The following is a 24,772-nucleotide window of genomic DNA, read 5'->3' as shown; positions in this document are numbered from 1 at the left end:
CATTTGTACACCAAAAATTTTAACATCAACTAAATTCCAAGCCAGAGAAAGCAATTTAAAGTGATTTACAGCTAAATTAATAGTTTTCTGTCTCCCTTTGGTTTTCAGAAATTATAGAATTGCCTTTTTTTTTTAACTAAACTAGAGTACTCTGAAATTAATGTTCAGCTAAAGCTCATCCTTCATTCCTCCCAGCTATGCCAGAGACACTAATGACAATGTTAGGAGTTAGTTTTGCAGAGGATTCCAGTCACCACAGCACAGAAGGAGAGTTGCAAACAGTAGAAAGGGAGCTCTTCAATTTATTTTTTTTTTACATCAGTTACCAACTTTTCTTTTCCCAGCAGATGGTGGGACAGGCTGCACAAAGAAAGGGAAGGAAGAAAGGGTATTTTTGAGAGTTTGTCTGATTAAGGATGTGCACATATGACACTCATCAGAGGAGGGTTTCCAGGGGTTGGCCTTCCAGGCTGTAACTCACAAAGGATGAGAGGCCAAGGGCTCTATGTTAATGCTGAAGAGTTCCTGGCAGCAGCAGGAGCCTGCCCTCACCTGCTCAGGAAGCTGAGGATTGCTGTGGGCAGCCTGGCATTCCAGAGAGTCCCAGGGAGGATTGGCTGCCCCCAGAACTGAGCTGGCCACTGCTTAGCAGTGCTGCCAGTGGGGCAGGCAGCAATCCTGACTGTGCTGATGACCAAGCAAAGCCCCTTCCTGTTCAATGCTTTCATCCTCTACCTGCAAAGCAGGAATGAAATCCACCACAAAGCATTATGGAAGCACTGGGCACACTGTCATGCTCCCTGGGGCTCTGTACCATTCTCAGAATGGACCAGCTATGATGGGAGTGAGTGTCACCTTCCCTGATCATACACACAGTTTGTCTCAGAATGAGACCCCAGAAATGCCTTCTCAAAATATGCTAGGTCATTTAGAGGACAGTTTAAGCTTTTGCTCCCATACTGTTCTTACTCTGATGTAAGATTTCTATGTGCTATCATTTTCCCATTATTCTCTGGATAAAGAGGGCTGTCTCTTCCTTTCCACCAACTTTTTCTATAAGAACTTAACAGATTCCAGCACTCAAAAGTCCATCAATAGCAAAGTCTCTGCTATTTGCTTCTAAGAGCTGGCACTTTTGACAAACATCTGTTTGCACTCTGCCTAGCTGTAGCAGGACTGTGAGGTTTCATGGTCACTAAGCAGTGTTGTGTGTCTGGTAGGCACTTTGGCTAATAAACTGTGTGCTTCAAAAAAGTATTGAACTTGGAATAAAATCCAACTATTTCTTACTAGACCACAATCAGCACAAAGATCATCAAGACATTGCTAAGGATGCTCTGTCCCAAATAGAACTGGGGATTTTGCTTTGCCAATATTTGTGACTCTGGGCTGGAGAGAGGAAAGCACTTTGTCTCCATGGCATCCTTACTGTCTGAGAAGCCCTAGAGCTGACATGCACGTCCCACTCCTGCTACCTTCTGTCCCCTCCTGGTAAGTCACCATGTTTCACACTGAGCCTTCAAAGAGCCTCTGGTGAAGCAATGCAGTCACACCTTTACATTCAGGAAGTGTCAGGCTTGGCTCTAGCTGCCAGCATCTCCCTCTCTGCACAGCATGACACAGCTTGCACACCAGCACACAGCCCCCATATGTCTGTTGTTATAAATCACAGCCCCTTGTGCATCAAGGATGTCATGGGATAGGGCAGGTGAGGAGAATAAACTGCTTAATTACCACTTACATCATGCACTGAAAGGATATTAATTATAGTAAAGACACTGGAGTATAGGATTAAAAGGGACAGTTGGATTATGGTGACCCATTCCCTGCTGTTATCAGTACCTTATCAGATCTCTCTTTGTCTGAACAAGCTCTATTTGAAGATAAACAGACCCTGGGAGGGCCGAGATATTTTTGGGGTTCATTGGCCCAAATACACCAATACTGCACAGCAAACTGACAACTATGGATGAGCCTTGTGCCTGGTAAACAGCAAGGCACCCAGCATGCTGCCAACTGCATTTGCTATCTCCATACAGATCAATATAGTCATTGGGAAAAAATACCTGCCAGATCCCTGGATGCAACATGAATGTCAGGGTGAAAATGAAAGGGAAGCACAAGCCACACAAACCGTCCAGAAACATCCCCCAACATGTCTGCTAATAGAGGAGAAAAGATCTCTTACTGCAAGGCCTAGCATAAGTTAAACCTTGGACTGTATTTTCAAGAGTTAGGTATTATATGGATAAACACAGAGCTGGCTTTGTAATGTCTCTTCACTCTTTCTCACAGTCTAGCTAGCTTCAGGATGCAGCCTCAGGCTTCAACTTCACAATTAGCAACTTCCACTCTGAGTATTCTAGTAAACATTATGGTACATGGAGCTGAGAGAAGAAAGAGGCATATGTGATCAGAACACAGAAACCAAACAATCCTGAAAAAACCTCAGCTTCTGTTACTTCTCAGATTTTCTTTCACTATGTTTATCTGTTATATAAAATGAGGGGTGGAGGAATAAATTTATACAAAGCTCAGGGTATGGGATAACTGGTATTGATGATCAGCAACATCTGGTTTTTGAAGTACAGTAGCTCTACCTTATCAGTTTGCAAAGGCCTGATGGAAAGAACACTATGTGAAACAAAACCTAAGGCATGGTGTAACAGTTGGGCACAGGAGGCAGAGCTGTGTATCTTTGCCATAGCAGGGGTTTAATTTTAACTTCTTGAACATTTCATTCTTTGTTACTCCCTTGCTTGAGAAAACCACTTTCCTCAGTGTTTGTCCATCTGCAATTCTGCAGAGAAAGAAAAGCTATAGACAGCTTTTCTTTCATCACCTACTTGCATGAAACTTACTTCTCTGAATTCTCATAGCACATAAAATGTCCCTGCTGCTGCAGGATAAAATGTGTCACTGCTCCATCTGCTACTCATTTGCTGATGATTCTGTGTGGCAACATGCTGCTGAGCAGAATATTCCAAAAAAGAAGAAACTGCGCAGCCCAACAGATCTGGTTTTGACAGAGGTAAGGCTTGGTCTCATTAATCGTTTCCCTGTGCTCCCCAAAGTACCTGGTGGAGTATTAAGACTGCCTCCCCAATTCAATATTTCATGGTACCATCACACACTTCTTGGAGAACTCTTCTTTTGGGACAGGAACGTCAAAAGAGAGGCAGCAGGAAATTCTCAGTGCTAAACAATTTCTTATTTTCGTGTGGCTCTGAAATTCGCAGGCACAAACCTTTGTTTGGGGGCAAGAAATGATGGCAATCCAGGTACAGAATGTACTCAGCTTCCTCTGTAATGTGCTAAAGCTGTATCAGAAGATGCCCAAGTTTAAGACACACATTAGTGAGGCATTGCCAGGTACCATGGATCCCTGCCCACTAAGCAGAAATTTTACCTCTGTTTTGGATAAACAAATTGCCCCTCAGCATCTGCCAGTGGGCAAAATTCAGAGGAGCACAGCAAGTGCAACTTTTGGCCACTCTCAGGGAGGCTGCTCACCATCAGCACAGATTGTACAGGAGACTGAGGAAACCCTTTTTAGAGGACAGGTTGGAGAAGAAATATAAATAAAGTTTCCATTCCAGTCACTCAATGGTTCCACTGTACATAGAGTTGCTGCAGGAAAAACAAAGGAATCTCCATTTTTATCCAGAATCAGGATCACAAGCCTGTTGTGCAGGGCCATAGATGGGAGTTTAGCTCTACCCTCCAGTGCATACTAATGCCATAAAGTCAGTCTCCTTGTCCTAGATCTTGTGACAGCCTCACCACACTGCTTCCAACTCTTCTTCAGTAAAACTGTGATTTAACAGGCTTCTTCAAACACTCCAAGGCAGCAAAACTCTTGCAGCAACTACCTGAACACTTCAAGACTCCATAAGAAGGCACAAGATGAGGTTAACTCTGATACAGCGCACAAATCAGCACAAACAAAAAAAGCTGCTATGAAAGTCTTTATTGCTCATTACCAAGATGCAAAGGAGAGGACATTTGGATGGCTGTAAGCAGAAATCTCCCATTAATATTCTTTCAAGCCATCACCCTCAGCCTTCCACATGGTCAGCAGTTACCACACCAGCCTCACTCCCCTAGGCACTCATATACCAACCATACTTCTTTAAAACTGTAAATGCTGAAAATTTTGTTGGCATGCCACTTGGCGGTTTTTTACAACAAAGGTGTAGTTTGTAAAAGGAAGTCTTTCAAAAGTATGAGAAATTAAGGGTATTTATAAAAATAACCAGAATCCTTCCCCGAGGCATTCTGAATAAGACATTCCTAACTGCCTAAAGGTCCAATGTCAGCAATGTGAGGCTTGATGAAGCATTGAAAAGGCACATCTCTTTCCATAATTAAAGGGTAACTTCATTTCTGATGGCTTCAGTGGAGTGACAGTGAGTACGTGATTAACTCAATATCCAGAGAGCTAAACACACTTGCATCCCCCAGAAGAATTCAGCATTGACAAGGTGGAATAAATGCCCTGCTTTAGTTAACAGATTTTTTTAAAAAACCACGTGCAAAATACAGTAACGTCAGCACACATCTGAGGCCAACTGCCTAGGTTACTTTTTGTATCAGGACTGCTTCACTGATTTTATCAGGAGCCAGGCAAAAATTTAGGAGACGTCTCTAAAAGGTTACCAGTGAAGGTTACCAGTTACTGTTGTTTTCACGCTGAAATTTAGTCATGACCTTTATTTATACTCAACTGATGAGCAGTCCCACCCAAGAACTTCCCCTAGAAAATGTAACTTTCATAGTAAAAGTTTCATTCTCTCTGATCTTAAGAGCCCAAAACTGAGAACTCATGTCCATGGAACCTAAGAATACACCTTGCCTGAGAGTGCTTAGGATCATATTTACTTGCCTGCAAAAAGGGCACATCAATATCCCAACCAGACATGGGCTCAGGAAAATCATTTCATGGAAAATGGACCCAACCAGCTCTATGACCATGTCCTTTCAGGCCCTCCTACTTTAGAGGTTAAAAAAAATCTGTCTCCTACAGGCAGTAATACACCCACAAAAACCTTGTCTTTCCCCCAAGTCTTTCAAAAAGTTCAAATTCTCACCTAGTCATCAATCAGTGCTGTAAAGGCTTTAACAACCCAAGAGAAACTTTTGCTGCTACACCTAATAAGTTGGCTCCCATACCTCACAACCTCACTCACAAGTCTATTTGTTCCTCATCCTCCCAAGCTGGGATACACTGATCTGCAATTCTTTCACCTTGCAGCAGCCAAGGTTAAAGCCATGTACTTTCCCCCCATTTATCATGTTTTCTTTGCTTAGGCCACAGCTTAAACTTGCTTTCTTGTTTCCTTCCTCCCCTGCCCCTTGGGTCCTTGACCCATCCTACAGGGATTAGCGTAATAAATTTATTAGCTTGGGTCTTTGACCCATCGTACAGGGATTAGCTTAATAAATTTAGAGCAAAAGAATTCTCTTCTGGCATGTTTTGCTGTGTCTCCCTTGTTTCACAAAGACCTTCCTGAAAACCTGTACTCAGTGGAAATTCCAGTCATGAGATTAAGCTTCAGCTAAAATCAACAACAGCCACTTGAATTCATAACACACTCTCATCCAGAACATCACACACCTTTTCAACAGGAATAGTTATAGCTTATGTCTGGATTTCAGCTCCTCAAAGACCTCCACCCCACCCCTCAGACATCTACATGTCCCTCCAAAAGACCCTGGGCCATGTGCTAAGCTGTGCATAGCACACTGAAGCCCTGCCTTTAGGGAAGCCTCCACTCACCCTCAAGGTGACCAAATGTCTGAACATCCACTGACAGCTCAAACACCTCTGTGCCTGCCCCACATTAAATGTCTAATTACTCTGTTCTCACATGTCACTAAGTCTGTCAGGCCTCAAATTTTGCCCTCTGTGCCCGCAGAGGATCTCTGTTAAAGAGAAGCCCTTCCTCCTGGGGCTAAGTGACAAGGCCACGTGTGCTGCAGCACAGACCATGGGCTCTGGGATCTGCTCAGGATGGGCTGGTACCCATCAGGAGCCTGGAGCAGAGGAGCGGGCAGGAGGGTCACAGGCTGCTCCCCTCTCTCCCTGCCCAGGGAACGGCATCAGCAGCCCCCTTCCAGGTCTGGTCTCCTTCCTCCTTCCCCACACACTTGTGAAGAAGTAAAATCTCAGCTGTCAGGGGCTGGCGAGAGGAGCAGGGTTTCTAGGTGAGAAGAACAGGCCAAATGCTCTCTTTCTATCACTCTCCAATGTGCCAGCTTCAAAAACCTGCTGACAGTCCTTGAGAGCTGATGACATTTTTTCAAAACACTGACAAAAATAGAGAAGCACTTTCCCCCACCATTGAAAAAAACTACTTCCTCAAAGTCCTTCTGCTCTCCACTCTCTTTGACCACCTTTACAGACAGCTCTTATCTATCAAAGCATTTACAAAGACTCACCCTGTTCCAGAGAAAAATGTCCAGTCTTCTAGGGAGAGCTGACACCCCAGTCCCCTAAGAGATTCTCAAATTTTAACAGCACTACCATACATTGTAAATTCTGTTTCTCTCCCCTTTAACAGAGGGAAGCAACTCCACAAAACAGATTTGCTTGAGGGAGACTTTAATGTAATGATTTCTCAAAATGTAAATGAACTCTGACTAACCTCTAACTAAAGCTGGGGAAAACAGTTAATGCTCATTGATCTCATAACTTCAAATTAAAAATTTATTTCTGTAACCTGAGTACATACCTTGTTATATAATACACAGTGTCCTTAGACATTATGCACTAAATTGACCTAAGTGTTTTAAAGACATATTTATACCTGTACCTTTTGTACTGATCTTTTAAAATTTGTAATTAAGCCTCTGTTGCAAAGGAAATGTACCAAGATAAATATTCTAAAGGGTCAATACAAATACTTTACAAAACAGGGATTAATAGGCCCATTAAATCACATGGAAATTAAAGTAAAATGGGAAGCATTTCAGCTCTTATTGTACTTAATACTTATATTTTGCATATGCCTGCATCCCTGTAGAAAAAGGAAGTTGTTTTTCACCAGATTAGGGGCACAAAGAACCAAACTCTCACAAGAAAACTATGCTGTTATGACAAGTACTGTGATATGTGTGAATAATCAGGTATCACATGCAGAGTAAAACCACACAGTTCTACTAGAGATGAAAAGCCAAAGCAATTGCGATTGAAATCTTACAGAGACCAGATCTATTTATGAAATACAGATGTTTTCTTTGAGCTCATTAGAAGTTAGTTTTGCTGTGTGTCGCTCTGATTTCGAAGAATTTCTCCAGTTTCTTGTGCCATTCCATATCAAAGGAACTCTTAGGCACTGCCCAGCCTTCTCCAACAAGTCGAAGAACATGCCTAAATTACTGGCAGCTCTATTTGTCTTTAAAATTAAAGGTCACAAATAAAAGCTGTTTGTGTTGCAAGCTCACAAATCTGAATGCAACATTTCACAAATCTGAAGACAACATCTTCGTTACAGTATGAAAGCTAGTAATCTCCAACCTTTCTTTTTTCATTTCTTATTTTTAACCATAACTTTCTGTAAGAGAGTCAGTGAAAAATCCTCCAAAAGCCACAGCAGGTATTACTCATTACATACTTAGAAGTTTTTAATTATCAAAATTCTATATTCAAAAACATCTCCAGCCTTATAGCTTAACCACAGTACAGATGTTATTGACTCCCCAAAGGCAGCTTAATGTTTATATACAAATGCTGACTTTTCAATAAAATATCCTTCTTCCTCAGAACTAACTCACAAAACACCAGTCTCTCCTATGTAAATCAAACATATTTTCAAGTTTTGTCTTAAGCGACATCAAATAATGACTTATTTGCTGGCATAACACTAAGCTGTATCCTGATCCTACACACTCCAAGCTCCAATATTTCTATACTTATGCTTGCTAGAAAATTTTCTCTCTGGCTGAATAACTTAACAAGTTCCTATTATGTACATAACCTAGGTAATAAAGAGATGACAAACTCCATATGTACATTGAGGTAGTCACATATCCCATAAGCTTTTTTTGGCAATGATCAATGAAGCATTATTGTCAAGCAGAAAAAGATGCTGTAGCAAGTAATTTAGCTCAATTCCCATCATTGCTTATATTTATTGAGGAAAGATGAAGATCCATGGAGCACAAATTATCCATAATTAAGTTGCTTACATGAGGTTAGAAAGCCCACATTAACACAAAGCAAGCCACGTAATCAGAAGAAAAACTATCAGCATGTCTGTTCTTGCACTGCAATGTTTTCAAAAGCAATGAAATTTATAATTGAAATCTCAACTCATCCAAAAAAAAAGCTCTAACTCACCCCATCATGAAATATTTTTTGCAACTGTTCGAGCAAGATGTTACAATAGGGCCAGTCAATAAAAGCTGCTGGGAAAACAAATGTCTGAACCTGTTCAGAAAGTTTCAGCAGCTCTTTAGACATTTTCATCAATTTTGTTTCATTACTAAATATGTCACTTTTCCCCTACTGACAAACATGGCCTGTTCATGCTGCCAATCTGCACTGGGCAATGTTGTCATTATACTGCAAAGATTCCATATTGTTGTTTGCTTATTGCAAGAGCTCCATACCTCCTTGGTGTTTCTAATAAGCAGCTCCTCCAAGCACTGACTCTTCCTTCTTCTCACAGCAGCCAACTGATTCCAGTTCCCCCTCACCCAGCCACCCCACTCTTTTATAGCATCTTCTTCTCATTGGCTACAGCTGTGGCCTGCTAAAGTCAGGCCTCCTCCTAGTCTTAAATAATTAGCCCAGCTGCAACTCTTTAGGGGTAAGATTACTTTCTACACTATCTTTATTTTCTTACATTCTATCCCCCTACAGGGCAAGACACTCCCACCTCCACACAAATGTGGGGCAAAGGAAGCTGGAGTAAACACTCATAAAACCAGCAGTAATTTACAGGGGTCAGCCTGGCACAGAGGCATGAGTGGTTGTGCACCCAATTTTCTCATAGCCCCTGTTTTTCTGCTCTACTTTGCCTCACATAACTATGCATTAAACACAGTCCTTGAATAAACACTTCTCATGTAGGCCAAGTGGTCTGACTTTGTATACTAGGTTTTTGTATTATTTTCCTCATTATTCCTCATTTCAGAATGACTTTTGTCTTTTTCTTAGTGCTCTTGGATCTGTACAGTCCCTGTGTGATGCTACAGCAGCCAGGAATGATCTGTTTGGCCACCCTCAAACTCTTAACTTTGAGAAAGTCAGATCCATGTGCTGCATGGGCCAAACACTGTATTTATGAAATCTACATTTAAAAAATGTATGGAAATCCCATTACATTGGATAGATCAGAGTACTGCAACATATTCTGTGCCAAATGCTCATAGAACAAAGAACAAGCACATATTGGCCTAAATCTTGTCTTGCTGAAAGCCAAGATCTCCACATCCATCCTGAGCATATGACAGTCTGGATCTGCCTAGTGAGGAACAGCTCAGAAATGAGTCTATGAATTCAAGTCTTTTGTCCTGTCACAGTCAGGCATATTCAGGCATTGTATTTCACTCTGCACAAACAAGCTCTTCCTTTTTCATACAGAAGGTTGAAAGGGACCTTTCCTATGCTGGGTATCTCAGTCTATCTGACTAAAGCAGAATCTCAGGGTTCAGATAAGCAGGAATCTTCTGTATTGGCTCTTTCTTTCCAGTTCCTTCTTGATTTATGATGTGAATAACACAGAGTTTTCATTGTTCACACTATTTTTTTCCTTCAAAATTGCAAGTATCAATGAAAGCTGCAACAAAAGAAAGGAAGTTTCCACTGAATTCTGAATCCAATTTTTAGCCCATTCTATATCCTACCGAAACATATTGTAAGAAAATAACTGGAAAATGTTATGTGCTCTCTGCTGAGAAAATCTCAGAAAATTCTTCCATAACAGCAAATCTTTGTGTAGCAGATAGATTTATCTTGCCTTGCCTGTGAGTGTGCAAGCACCATAACTTCTCCCAGCCCATTAAGAGACAAGGTAGGAAATCAGAGAGAGGCAGGAGAGAGCTCTAATGAGTGGCTACCTTCTTCATACCACTTGTCAAAGTCTTCAAACACTGTGTTACACCACAGACAAACTGTTTGTTGAAGGCTGCTAATAGAGGCTCTAATGCATGGCCTTGGGCAGTTGCGTTAAGAGCTAAGGATGTATCCAGAGCACTAGTGCACGTTAAAACTGCAACACCTGAATTCTCACTAGAATTTACCTTGGGCTAACAGTGTTAACCTTGAGTTTCCCTCAGAACAGCAAAGCTGTGAGGACTAGTACCCTCATAAAGGTTGTTCACAATGATGTTTCAGGGAAGGAAGTACTTAGAAAGGGAGAATTAGAAAGCAGCTGCTCCTTTAAATGTAAGACATGGAATCAAGACCACTGTAACCATGGCTGAGGAAGCAATACTGGAGGGGGGAGTGATCCCAGCTCCTGTGGGTACCTCCCAGCCAAGAACCCTATTGCTATGCTAGGCTGGTGGGCCAGAGCACCCTGTGCTCTTCACAGCTCTTTGATGCTCACTGCCTGGGGACAGAACAGCCTCTGCTCCTCCTGGAAACAGAGCCTAAAATCCTCTGAGCATAACTGGGACAGGGAGAGCTCACTTGTTTTCTGCAGGCAAGGAGGAGAACCAGGCTGGTGCTGGCCCTACTCTCATCAGCTACCTTACAATATAAATAGTCACATCCCAGAAAGATGCCCATAGTTGCTGAATCTGGATAGCAGCTAATTTAAGTCCATAGCAGAGCTTTTAAAACAGAAATTCTTTGTCAGCACAGCCCTTTCTTGCTGGAGGGTAACATCTCTTTCACCTGAAACAAAGACTTACATAATTCTGTCTCTCTGGTGACACTAATGAGTCGCTGCTCTGGGGAAAGCTCACTCAGATCCCTCTAAGTGATTTCCTTTAAGCTGTCCTAGCTGCTGGCTGCACCACAGTTCCATACTGTGGAAATAAGGCCTCCAGGGTAGCACATTTGCTGTTTGCTTTGTTTCTTTCATCTGTTTCCCCTCTCCTAAGACCTTACCTTTATTCTCTAAACTTAGACCCACCACAGGTCAGGGCATGAAGCGTCAGAATGAGCCTTAAATGTGAATTCATTCTCTTCCTCCCACATGAACCTCACCTGCCATCACCTCCCCCAGTATAGTTACCTTTCACTCTGCCTTCTCAATCCTTTACTCACACTTTGGTCTTTTACAGGTTTAGGGTTCTACTTTGAAATGTGACGTGAAACCTTGCACTGGATTCTATGCTCATTGTTTTTGAGTGACTCCAGATTGGACATGTTCAGTTCAGAAGAGGAGTGGGGGCAAGAGAACCAAATGCAGCAAAGTTTCCAACAGCTAAGGAGTTTGGCTGCCATTCTCCCTTCCTCAAAATGTTCTGCAGGATGAAGAGAGCATTTTGAACAGAAAGGTACCACTGTTCTCAACCTTGTTCACAGGAACAGCAGGGCCAAAATCCAATCCAAAATGAGGGCATCACTAAAGCCCTCAGACCTGGTTCCATAGGCACAGGGAACAGATGCAAATAGCAGTAATACATTCACAAAAGCCATCATGCTGTAAATTCACTGAATCTAAACCTTCTGTTTCACCTGGTGATTCTCTAATCCTAAAACTCATCCTAACCACATCTGTCTTCTTCCCTTTCAGAGATGTTACCAAACCCAGTGGTGCTGTTAGAAGCTCTATAGACAAACTGCTCTCTGGCTTCCATATCTGATACCTACCAGGACCTCAGCCTCCTTCCTCTCCTCTTCCTTATCTCTTGCATGTCATCTTCCATCAGTGGAGGCCACTGTTTTCACAGTACTGCCCACCCCACTGTCTTCCAAGTCATTAAATAAAGCTGTGGGAAAGCAGAAAATCTACAAAGTTTTCGTGGATCTTCATGGGAAAATTTTGCTCTTTTTCCTTTTGAGGAATTTCAAAACTTGGACCAGGCATTTTTGCAATGCTAAGGGGTCGGTGGGATATTCTAAACAAGAGATCATGATTTCCTGGGACTCCATATCTTCATATTGCTAAGATGAAAAGACTTCCAAGCCACAGAGCACTGAACAAATTGCATGGAAATAAGACTCTCAGGGCAGGAGAGAAAAGTGACTTGCAGGCTCTGTGGTGTGCAAGGACTGTTTTGGGCTCAATATTAAGGACAGGATTCACTGTGATCTGTCCTTGGGCATATTGGGAAAGACAATATAGACTGATACAAAGCTATAAAAAGTTCTAGAGGCATATGGACACTAAAACATCAGATGCTGTTGACTAGCAAGTTTAAAGCCTATCAGATGCAAACAAATGAGAGGAAAAGCAAAGGGGTAAAATAAATGAAAGATAATGTAAGATAGTCAGACAAATAAAGAAAAAAAATCAAGTCCAGAAGGCACATGGGGTGCTAGTAGTGAAGCAGCCAGAATGGCTCGGAGGGACACAGCAGCCAGGGAAATTCATCGAGATGGCAAAATGACGTTCTCTAAAACAAGATAAATTAATTATTTGCCTCAGCGCCCCAGAAGGAGAAAAGAAGCTGACAGAAAATGACATGTCATATAATTCTCAAGGTGACAAGGAGGGGAACTAACAGAGATGCAAGGGTTGAGGCACATATATCCCTGCGGTGCTTCTTGGCTGCCCAGGGCAAAGCCTTCAGTGGGTGAATGCAGAGAACATACCATGGCAGGCCAGCTGTGCTCTGTGATAGGGAAAGGCTCTGTCTGATCATTTTCATAAAGCTGAAGATTTCTAGGTCTGACTCTCCTTTGCCGCAGCCCTTATATCTTCATTTCTGCTTGCATAAAATAACTGTGAAATTCTTCCAAAGAAGAATTCTCCTTTTTCCTCAGTGGTAGCTCAACACTCCCAGTTCACAGGTATAAATGTTTAGACAAGGTGCCAAGAAAAAAATCAGATATTAACACTGCTATTTACAAAAAAAAAAAAAAAAAACAGGTCAGAAGCCTTTTCCAAAGTCATGTGAAATTAACAGTGGAGAGTTTTGACCTTTCACAAGTAAGGTGCAGCCCCCTGTGCTCTTGTTTTTCTGCAAAGTGAAGGCATTGCTGACTTCCTGATCCTGAATGGACCTCAGTAAGTCCTCTGAGGAGGACTTACATAATTATAACCAGTTTACAAGAGCTAAAATTGGGGTGAAAACTCATTTTGATTAATAGAGAGGGACATGTTAACTTATGAAAAGCAGAATGCAAAATTCTTTGTCACACTTTTCGAGATTTTAAGAACTACAAGAGTGATCAGAACTTGAGATAAAGACCATTAAAACAAGACCTGATATACATTTGGCATTATTGTTGATTAACTTCCCATAACCATAGAAAGTCTTTTAGCTACTATGACACATAGGTATAAAAAGATTGCATGGTGTAATATTATTTAGGATCATTAAAAGTGGCCTTACAGGCAAGCCTTATCAACTGCTGTTTAACCACACAGGGAGATAAATTTTGAAGAAGAGATAACACACTTGCAGTAAACTAGGAAAATTGCAGTAAACGTGGAAACTAACCTGTTAAATTTTATGTAGACTTCACCTCTAGATTCTACCAAACCATTTATTTTTGACTTTTTCCTCCTTTAACTTTCTGTAGAAACTGTACAGCATAGTTTTCATAAAGACTGAGCAACAAGAAGTTTATTTAAGGAAGGACACAGCAGCTCCCTTCTTGCCCTGTGTCCATTTGCTTTTAGTTTTTTTCTTAATTATTACACTATTTGATGCCCACAACAAGATCATTTCAGCTGCTTTCCTGGAACGCTGCAGCAAAGTTTTCTGACACAATTAAAACAAAGATTTTGTGATCCTGCGATCACAGCAGCAGCGATGGAGTTTTTAAAGCTGCCAGAACATGAACGCACAGGGGGAGCACCGAGAGCTGGGGAGCCCCGGGGGCTCGATGGGAGCCGGGCTGGGCAGCAGCGGCCGGCGGCGACACCGCGCGGTGCCCAGAGCCAGCGACAGTGCCGGGACAGCGCGGCCACCGCCGGGACACGGACACAGGGACACCGCGACAGGGACACCGCGACAGGGACACAGGGACAGGGCACAGGGACAGGGACACAGCGACAGGGACAGCGCGGCCACCGCCGGGACACAGGGACAGGGACAGCGCGACAGGGACACCGCGACAGGGACACAGGGACAGGGACACAGGGACACCGCGACAGGGACACCGCGACAGGGACACCGTGACAGGGACATAGCAACAGGGACACCGCGACAGGGACACCGTGACAGGGACACAGGGACAGGGACACCGCGGCCACTGGCCGGGACACCGAGACAGGGACACCGCGGCTGGGACACCGGGGCCACTGGCCAGGACACCGCAACCGGAACACTGCAACAGGGACACCGTGACCGGGATACTGCAGCCACCGCCGGGACACCGAGACAGGGACACCGCAGCCGGAACACTGCAACAGGGACACCGTGGCCGGGACAGTGCAGCCACCAGCCCCTCAAAGGCAGCGGGCAGCGCTCGGGCTCTCCTAGCTCTCCATCGCCAGCGAACAGCACAGGGACAGGTCGCACAACGGGACTCAATCACAGAATGGTTGGGGTTCAAGGGATCTCAGAGATGGGCAGGGACTCCTTGCACAAGGGGAGAAGAGAGAAGGCAAACGAAGCTGGAGTGCAGGCTCTGTGTGAATGAGCTGGCTGCTCAAATGCTGTGGCTGTGTTAAGGAAAAACTGCACTGAAAAGTCAAGTCCATCCTGAAAATAAAAGAAGAGAGCTGCTGGAGTATAAGTCCAATTGCTGAACTTCAAAGCAAGGGGATTTTCATCTTGTTTTAAGTGAAAAGTTCAATAGACCAAATCCATTCACTTCCATAAACCAACCACGGATTAAACCATCTCAGTGCTGGATAAAGCTGGCTTCTAATGGATTGCTGCCCACACATCCACTGTCTCCCACCTTTGAACCCACTCTAAACACCCAATGCCGCACTGAAGCCCACACCAATGAATCTCAGACAGTAAACCAAAATGAGACCATTTAAACACATCTATTTTTATCAGCCAGAAGTTCACCAAAATTTCTTCAGTGACATTTAGAAATCTTCATCATCCCATCAGGGGCTGCAAAAAAGTGCTGACACCAGCCTCTGTGTGCTCATCTTGCAGCCCAGGTGGGTGGAGTGGATCTGCTGCCTGGCTGCCTCTATTGAGCCTTGTTCCTCCAATTCCTCCACTCCAGATGCTTGACAGAGACTCATAGCTGTCTGCCATCCTTTGCCAGCTGAGAGACCACTGAGATTTATGTGGCATAAACTAAACCACCTCAAAGTAAAAATACTTCCTGACAGCCAGCCCTGCCCTGGATATATAGCAGAGGAGACTGAAACTCCTTCCTCCAAGGAGAGGTCACTGAAAACAGTGTGTTTTCCTTGTTCCCTGATGCTTCCTCAGTACATATGCACAGGGCAGCAGCCAGGCCAGGATAGAGCTGGTCCTTGCCTTGCAGAAATAGTGTAGGAACCCCAAGAAGAGCTAAATGTTCCCTGTTTGAGTGCTGGCACATGCCTCAGTGTCCAGGGAATTATATGCTATTGCACTTTTTGATGCACATTTGATGGATGTTGCCAAAACAGTCAGCCTTTTCACAATAAAGGTTGCTTCTAGAAATAGGTAAATATCCTTCACCCAAGAGCTGGGATCCCAGCTTCACCAGAATAAAGAGACCTTTCCTGCACCTACTAACAGCTGAAGCATTTCCTGGGCACAACAGATTCCATCAGTGCCAAAGAAAAAAGGTCACTGAAGAAAGAGAATGTCAGAACAGTAATGGGTACTACCAGCAGCCAGCTTTACTACAGGGGTAAAATGACACCTTCTTGAGAGAATCCCTCTAATTCCACCAAGTCTGGGATGAGTTTTAATTCAGAATTAGGGAACAATGCTTGTTAAACCATCACAGCATTGAAATTAACATAGTTATTCCTACATTCAGATTTTTAGAACATGAACAGTAAACAGTGTCTTATATAGAGAGAATTTCAAAAGAGGCAGGTAATTTTATTTTGTTGTTTGTCCCTCTGTTGTTATCTGGCCCTCATATCTCAGCACTACTTTTGCATTCATCAGCAAGGCCAGTTAAATATTGCCTGAACTGCCGTTTGACCAAGTGCTTATCTGCACAACTGCACAACCCATACCATCAGTTAGGAAAAACAATTTTCCCTGGCTACTCGAGACAGCCTAATTACCCAATCTGACAGGTTATTAATGGTCCAAGTCAACAAAAAGTATAATGGATGCTGATAAGCACGAGCTGCCTGAACATTTGGCACGTACAACCCAGCCAGAAATCTTTGCTGTGAAAAGCTGCCACTGGCCACAGGACTGAACTGTCTGACTTCTCAGGGTTTCATTAAACAGGTCTATCAACATGATAAAGAGACAAACTAGCAAGTTTAATCCATTAATGAGGACTGTGAATCAGCCGAACAGTATAAAAGATATTTATGTAGCAGGTTAATGTAAAAATAAATCTCCACTTCGTTTCTCAATAATTGTAACACCCTCGCCTCCATCCTAGGAAGGAGGGCAGCACATGTCCGTGTTCACCAGGAAATGGGCAGCATGAATTATAACAGAGCCCTTGTTTAAAGCACTGTCAGCTCTCCCATAACTCACCACAAGTGCTGCACTATTTCATGGGTCTGTTTTAAAGATCCAATTACGAGACTCACATGATCCCATCAGAAGCTCAGGTTTTCATTTTAAAGAGGAAAAAAAAAGATATATTACTTGCAGGTACTGGGGGCACTGGACAAAGGTGTTTCCTGAACAGCTCAAAGACAGAAAGTATTGAAACAGGAGCTCATGACACCAGTTATTTTTTTTAACCTCAGGGTTCTACAGGCCACTCATTTAATCATTTGGCTCCTTCTCAATGAGGTATAAATGCCTGGGGATGGCATCAGTGAGGCATTTAGGGATGAAAAGAAAGAAACAGATTTGACTGGTGGCATGGAGCAGGAAGAGGAAGGCCAGATATTTCTCCTTAAGTATTTTCTGATTGTGTCTTCCTCAAAAGTTAACCAGTCCATGATTCCACTGGCTTCATGTTTTTATTTAATGTCAGTTGTGAAGTTTTCAAGAGTAAAATCTAAGAGAGCATTTTCTAGCTTTCCTAGCAGAACACATTTCAAAATGTGACTGTGCAAAAAAATTAGGCTTTACACCAGAGAAAAAAGACATGTTCTCCACTTAAAAAAAATTAATTTATCAAATTTACTATTATAAAATTATCAGTTTTTAATGGGCAGGTAATGTAACAAGACGGATTGTGTAAAGATGATTGATGTGAGGCTGTCTGTCTGTCTGTCTGTGTGAGTCCTTTCTGTGGTATCTGGAGTTTTGGAAGTCAGAGACACAAATCATGCAGATGCTCACAGTCTGGCAGTGGCACTCTGCCTGCAGGGCCAATTGTCACCCAGCCCTCCAAAGCAATCAGGGATGTGCTCTGCAATTAGGCCCCCGGTGTAGCTGACAGTAATGAGCACTGGCTCTGTTCCTGGAGCACTGTGAGTGTAAAATAATAGGTAAGTTCCTCATGATGAGTAAATTGATGCTGTGGGCAGCAATGAAGGATTGTAGCCCCTCCATGAAATCCATTCTGTCCAGTCTGGTTCCTTCTAGATCTACATTTATTTACATCTGTGGCAAGGACACAGATTTCTTCCTTCTAGAAATTTAAGGGCCAAACTAGCAAGACATTTAAATATGTCTGAAATAAATGAGATGTAGCATAGCATAGGAATCCTTTAGATATATTTTGTGGCAATGCTAGGTGATAATTTATAGTGTGTCCTGAAGAACCTTCCATAGGGTAATTCCCTTCCACAGCCCTGCTCAGTGAACCAGGCACAGCAGCCACCTGAAATCCCAGCAAAACAGCTTCAGTCAAGCACTGAGCACAAGCTCTGTGAGCTTTTCAAGGCAAACCCTTCAGTCTTGGTACTGTCCAACCCACACTCAGCTAACAGAACCCTCTAGCCTCTTGTTTTCTGGGAGTTAATGGCTTTCAGTATGACTGCTAATTAGCAGGTCACAGCATTGCTAATAGTTTCCACTGGTTTCCATGCCACGACTTTGGCTTTCACGTGTGAAGGTTTCTGTCTCAAGTCAGCAGTGGTGAGCCCTGGGTGGTTTGAAATCCTGTGGTGAGTGGCCTGGTATCAATGAGCACTGTGTGGTGATACCCACATGTGCATAAACTGGGCTGCAAGCATGGCTGAGGCTGAATGGTTTGTTCAGTGAAGAAGAAAAAAGGAGAGAAGTCTGAAGAGCCCTAGAGATTCTCCTTTGCCTAGCTATGGTGCTGCAGCACCTGCTTTGGTTTCCAAGATTCCCACCTCAAGGTGTTTTAGCCTGGATCAAAGCTGGTGGCTGTCACAGGAGCCCTTTGAAACTTGTTCTGCTACAGGAAATGAAGAAGAAAGGAGCAGGCAGTGCCTTGGCAGGGCTGAGCACGAGGTGCTGGCTTTCCACCAGCAATACTGGTTCTGCTTCTTAGTGTGACAACAACCTGCTCAGCCTAGCAGGGCTGGAGCCTTGTCCTCTCTCAGGCAATTCCTGGGGGCAGGATTTTCAGCCAACCTGCACCCCAGTGCTCAGTGGGGGTATCGAGGCTGTGTAACTTGTGTGAAAAGAGGCTGTGACAAGTCCTGTCATGGCATTACTTCAGCTGCACAAATGTGGCTGCTGAGTGCGTGGGGAGTGGATGGAGGTGGGGGGCTTCCATCTGAAGTTTCATTTAAATACTGACATTTGCCAGTTATTACTGTACTGTGGCATCTGAGCAAACTCGAATATTTTGCCTTTCCACACTTGAAAAAATAACTGCTGTAGTTCAGACCTCAGGGTACTAAGTGTTGTCTGCTACTTATTTTTCAGTGGTAGTTCCTTATCTGCTTAAAAGGGCTGCCATGAACCTCAATTAGTCAGTGCTTATACAGTGCTTTGAAATGATAAGACACTATCTACCTTTTAAGTATCATAATGTTTCTACAACATATTCTAACAAGTACATGCTTCAGTGCATAGCTGCACACTCAGTGGTAGGCCAGAAATGCCTCCTAAGGGAAATCATCCAGGAGTTTCTGTCCCCATGGCACAAGGAAATCTTCATCAGTTTTAAATTTATAATGAGTGTACCTTCAAAGCATGGAAAAGCAGACTAGGAATAGCTGCCAAAAAACCCCAATATTTGGTGTAGTGCAAAACCTCTGCACAATCTGATCACAGAGTAGAGCAGGGCTGGAGGCAGATGGAGCAGGTATAGCACCATTGATTTCCAGTTATTTCCTCCAATATCCAGCCCAGGAGCTGCTGGTTGCTAAGAGTGTGCTGTGCACACTACAGATGTTCTTTTATTTTGATGCATTGAAGACAAGGATAAATCTGACTTCCTCATTTTGCTCTTCAGCCAGTGCTGCCAGTGGTGAATTAATTGCCTTGCTAAATTAATAAGTCATCATGCTTTTGTGCTGGGGCCAGGGAGCTGTCAGTGTGTGCTCTACACGTGAGCATGGCAGACAGGTTATCCTGGGGATACAGTGACAGCTCCAAGGGCTGCAGTGAAATCAAATCTGGATGGGACATGGGGCAGCCAGCCAGGCCATCTGTGGGAAGGGGCACCCAAAAAGGTGACTGGCTCAAAAACTCAAAGCACCCAGCCTGATTGTATGTAGCAGCTTCCATCTGGCAAATTTGAGAGTTGTGAGTGTGGCACTGAAGTTTTACAGTGATCTCAAGTTGTTAGGAATACAGATATTTAGTATTTTAATATCCATTATTGCATAACAATATCTAATAATTTTATTAAATATTAGTAATGTTTAATAATATTAACTATTATTAATATTAAGTATTAATATTTAATTAAATAGTAAACATTAAAATTAATATTTAAATGTAATAATAAAATAAAATTTTTAAAAGGGCTGGGACAGGGGTCTGGTCAGTGACACCCCTGCCAGGCTCTTGCCTTGCTTCAGCTGCAATCCCACACTCACTCGTGCCACCGGCCCCTGTCCAGACTTCACCCTGGCTGGGCTATCCATGGCTCTCACCTCAGCTCCCAGCACCATCCCAGGGACAGCGAGGATGGATGGGGAACCCCTCCCTGGAGCACGGGCTCACAGAGCTGCAGAGAGGCCATGTGCAGCCACAGAGGGTCTGCACAGCAGCAGACCATCTTTTAGGAGTTCAAAATAGCTTTAAAAGAACAAACATGTCTCAGAACTAAATGCTGGGTGCCACCTGCAGAAATAAAAGGAGAACTACTCATGCCTGCTTGCTGCTTTTCTGACAAACAGCTCCAGAGAGAAGTGGTACAAGCACAGAGCTGTCCTCTACATTCAGATTTCATCCTGCTTTCATGGGACTATTTTCCTTAAAAGCCTCTCATTCAGTACAGCCCCTCAGAAATCATCCACTTGAACACACTGCAGAGTTGACCACTAGAAATGAACTAAGATGCAGCTTGGCATTTGCAGGGGCAAAATAATTCTCTGTCTGTCCTGTATTTATTAAAGCAGCTGTTATATTCCAGCTGTTATACTCCAGCCTCCCCCTCCTCGTTGCACGGTTTGTGTGCGCGGATGTGGCTGTGCGGACGAATCGTGACACAAAGTAGTCCCACTCTGTGCTAGGAGTGTGGAAGGCGAATATGCGGAGGCACACCAGGTGTCGGTTCTGTATAATTGATTCAGATCTGTTTCTGTTTTTCTGTAACTGTGTAACACCAGTTACATCTTTAACAGCTACATGACTACTCTCCTCTCTGATATTCCTCACTTGCCTCTCAGTAACTTCAAGATCGGACTTTGCACCAGTTCACAGCTGCAGGGTACCTGGAGCTCTGGGCACACCCAAGTGTGTCTGCAGTAACACTGCAGCCCATGGCAAAGATATAAAGCTAAATACTGAAGTCTCCTTCAAACCAGGGTCCTCATCCTGCAGATGACTTTCCACAATGCTTCACTATAAAGTTTTAAAAAATTCTTCCCTGAGGGCATCAATATTTCCAGAAAAACACATTACCACAAGTGGCATTATGGACTCCAAGAAAATGCAGCATCTTTACAGAGTTAGAGCAACCTGCAGTAATCTGGGGTGTAGTACTCTCTGTTGCTATTCCTCTTCTCATCTCTAGAGTGCACATAATTTCCACATTTGCACATCTAATGTAAATGCTGTGTAAAATCTAGGGCCAAGCAGGCTAATGGATCACAAAATGAATGAATTTCTGCTGTTGGATCACAAACCTGAGGAAGAAGTAAGGGAAAGGGGAAAATACACCAAATACACCAAAGAAGTAGTAGAAAGGGGAAGTTACACCAAATGGCACAAAGATTTGCAGGAAGTGGCATAAAAAATTAACTACGGTAAGGTAAATATTCCTAAGATGTTCCTTCATGTGTATATGTAAAAATCAATCCACAGAGCGTATACCTAACTGTATTTCACAATTCTGCATTCCTTGACTATTGGAAAGCTGTGATAAAATCCAGCATTTAGCCTTGCTTTAGAAAGTTATTTGCTTCAGGTCTGTCTTTTGACCTAAGAAAACCTTTTATTTCACACCACTTCGGGTAACATCAGAAATCTGACTTTATTCTGTCACAAGATGCTAAGTAAAACGAACATATTCAGCTTCCCTCACTGTCACGGGCAGTTTCCCCCCAAACTTTCTTCACATTTCTACATGTGCCACAAGAGGGAGCGCAGAGTTCACCTTCCTGAAGCTCTGCCGAAGAAGAGATGAACTGTTCAATGTAGTCGCAAAGTGTGACCCAAGTCAGGCGTTGAGAGTGGTTTTGTACAGCACATTTTACAATTGTAAATGGATAAACATCAACTGTGTTTATTCTAAATATTATTCTAAACAGACCCAGCTTTCCCAGAGATAATTTAGTAGCAAAGAGTGTGTGACCATTCCAATTTCACATATGAATAAATGATGCATGTAGAAGTGGTGATTTGTTGTCAAGGACCAGCAAAGGAAGACGGAATGTGGTCCTCCAAGTCTAGTCCAACATTGATAGTCAGCCTCTAAAAAAAGTAATTTGAAAAAAAAGTAATTTTGACTCTAGGAATATGCAAACATGATAGAGGACTGACACCGCTAGGAAATAGTAAAGTATGAACCCTTAAACAGAGATAAAAAATGGGGGTTTAGTCTATTATCTAGCACTTTCTGAGAAAAAAAAATTAATATTGCATCCTTTTTGCTTATTCTTGGTCTTCTGGGGCCCTAGGTGTTACCAGTTTTTGCTCCATAAATGCAGAGTCTAGAAACTTTGAGATGTTAAAACATACTTTTTTTTTTTTTAACCTTTTAGAAGAGATGAGAGCCTCATTTAATTGTGACCCCAAAGGAGTGTTTTTGGCAGATCCAGTAAATATTAATTTATTATAACAGCATTGCTAGAGATACCTGTGCACCAAGGAGCTCTTCACTTTTTACCTGAAGGGTTTGAGAAATAACTACAGCAACTGCTGGGAGAACACCCAGTGCAGTATGTTTAGGTCATTCCAGGTATCTTGCAACACTTTCATGTCACTTCAACAGGAACCTCTTACATACCAGCCTTTCAAGAACTATCTATCTATCTATCTATCTATCTATCTATCTATCTATCTATCTATCTATCTGTCTCCTTCAAGAACAACTGCACAAAGGGAAGACTGAGGCTCTCCACTTGTCTGCATAAAATCAAAGGTCTGCAGAGGGGGAAGGAAGAGATCTGGAAGTGAGACTGCCAAAAGATTAGGATGAGGACACAAGAGAGGGGCATCTGCTCCAGGTGGGTTGGTCAGAATAAGCACAGTGACAGCAGCAGCTGCCATCTCAACACAATGCCTTCTCCACAGTCAGCAACATTCCAATCCTTATCTTATTCTTCTTTCAACTAATATTTTATTGTGCTTTTGAATATGCAGCACAGAAAGGGAAGCTGAATTGCCATGTACTGCACACACATTCTTTTCCAAGCAGTCACGTATGCCTCATCAGCAAAAAGCACTTACATTATTTTCACAAGTTATTAACTGAAATGGGAAACCAGCTTACTGTGATTCCATTACAAAAGAGTTACTGCACTCTGGTGCAGTTGGTATACTAAGTATCAATTGGCTTGAGAGAAACCAAGTAAGGCTGTACCACAATATTCAGTCTTGCATTTCCCCAGTATTTACAGGATTGCCACACACAACCTAGATCTAATCCCATAAAATGAAGGAGAGGTGCTGATCTCCAATTCATGCAGATCTTCAGGCCTCTGTGTAAAACAGAAATAGAATGAGAAACAAGTTGAGTTAATAAGAATATGAACAATCCAAAGATGTATACAGGCATTAAAGGTTTTCAGCACTTTTCATCTGCTTCCTTGGACATCAAGCACAGTCAATGCAGAGCTCTCATCAGAATCATTTCTGCTTTATCCAAGTCTTGCACTTAATTCTCAAGTTGGTAGCTATTTTCCTGCTTCAAGCCAATAAAGATCCATGCTGAGCTATCAAACCAACTCCTTGGACACACTCAAGAAATTTTTCCTGTTAACTTCATCATTTATTTAATCTCAGAACTTTTTTTAAATGTAGATATGGACAGGATTGTTTTCTAAACCTAAATATTAAACTTCATTAACATACATTTATATATTTAGGGCAGTATAAAGAATGCTGAAATACATTACCAACATGCCAAGAGACATTTCAAGCACAGCAAACACCGGTGCCCCTCATGCAGCTGGAGCTCTGCTGTCATCCACAAACACATGCATATTCTTCCCTTCATCTTTCCAACACTCCATGGACAAGGTGAGCTTTATGATTCATCTCTCACATTTTACTTTGCATGGGAGCCACAGAAAACCAAGAAAGCAGTAGCAACAAGGTTGGTTGAACACAAAGCAATGAAAATGTATTTAAATCACATTCTTTTAGGGCATTTTTCAATGCCATTATGCAGCAACTATAACATAGGTGGCTCAGCTCATGACAAGACACAATACAAATCCAAAATAACAACTCAAACATCAGTCAGCAGTGTAAATGTGGCCTGCCTGAGGACATCTGAAAAATACAAATGTATTGTGGGTTGGCTTTGGCTAAACACAAGTTGCCTACCAAGCTGCTGTCTCCCCTCTTTATCAAAGAGGGGAGAAAATGGGATAAAAATAATAATGGGCTAAAATAAACACAGTTTAATAATGCAAAAGCAGAGGCCAGACACAGAAGCAAAGGAAGAAAAAAGATATATTCTCTATTTCCCATCAGCAGACCATGTCCAGCCACTTTTGGGGAAGTAGGATTTCAGCCCATGCAGCAGCTGTTCTAGAAGACAAACTTCATATTAATAAGTGCCCTACACCCTTTTCCTTTAGCCTTTATTGCTGAGCAGACATCAAATGCTCTGGGATACCCCTTTGATCAGGAGGGGACAGCTGTCCTGGCTCCTCTCCAGTATGGGTCTCTTCCTCCACAGGCTGCAGTCCTTCAGGAACAGACTGTTCCTGAGTAGGTCCCCCATGGAGTCACAGCTTGTGCCAGCAAACCAACTCCTGCACTGGCCCCCACAGGATCATGAACTCCTTTGGGTACATCCACCTGCTCCAGCTTGGGGTTCTTCCTGGGCTGCAGGTGGATCTCTGCTCCACCATGGAACCCCACAGGCGCCAGGGCACACCTGCCTCAC

The 24,772-nt window shown here is 42.9% G+C and overlaps 1 long non-coding RNA gene across 1 annotated transcript in view; it reads right to left on the bottom strand.

The window, feature by feature from the left end:
* Positions 1-8,664, bottom strand: part of LOC131564064 (uncharacterized) — a 33,616-nt gene extending 24,952 nt beyond the window's left edge. Inside the window, exon 1 of the long non-coding RNA XR_009275349.1 lies at positions 8,614-8,664. This is a non-coding gene — a long non-coding RNA (uncharacterized LOC131564064). The remainder of the gene's footprint in view (positions 1-8,613) is intronic.
* Positions 8,665-24,772: the final 16,108 nt, after the last annotated feature.

Source organism: Ammospiza caudacuta, chromosome 14 (assembly GCF_027887145.1).
Source record: "Ammospiza caudacuta isolate bAmmCau1 chromosome 14, bAmmCau1.pri, whole genome shotgun sequence".
Taxonomy (NCBI): Eukaryota; Metazoa; Chordata; class Aves; order Passeriformes; family Passerellidae; genus Ammospiza; species Ammospiza caudacuta.
The sequence above is the reverse complement of the archived record's forward strand: the minus strand, read 5'-3'. Positions and strand labels throughout refer to the sequence as shown.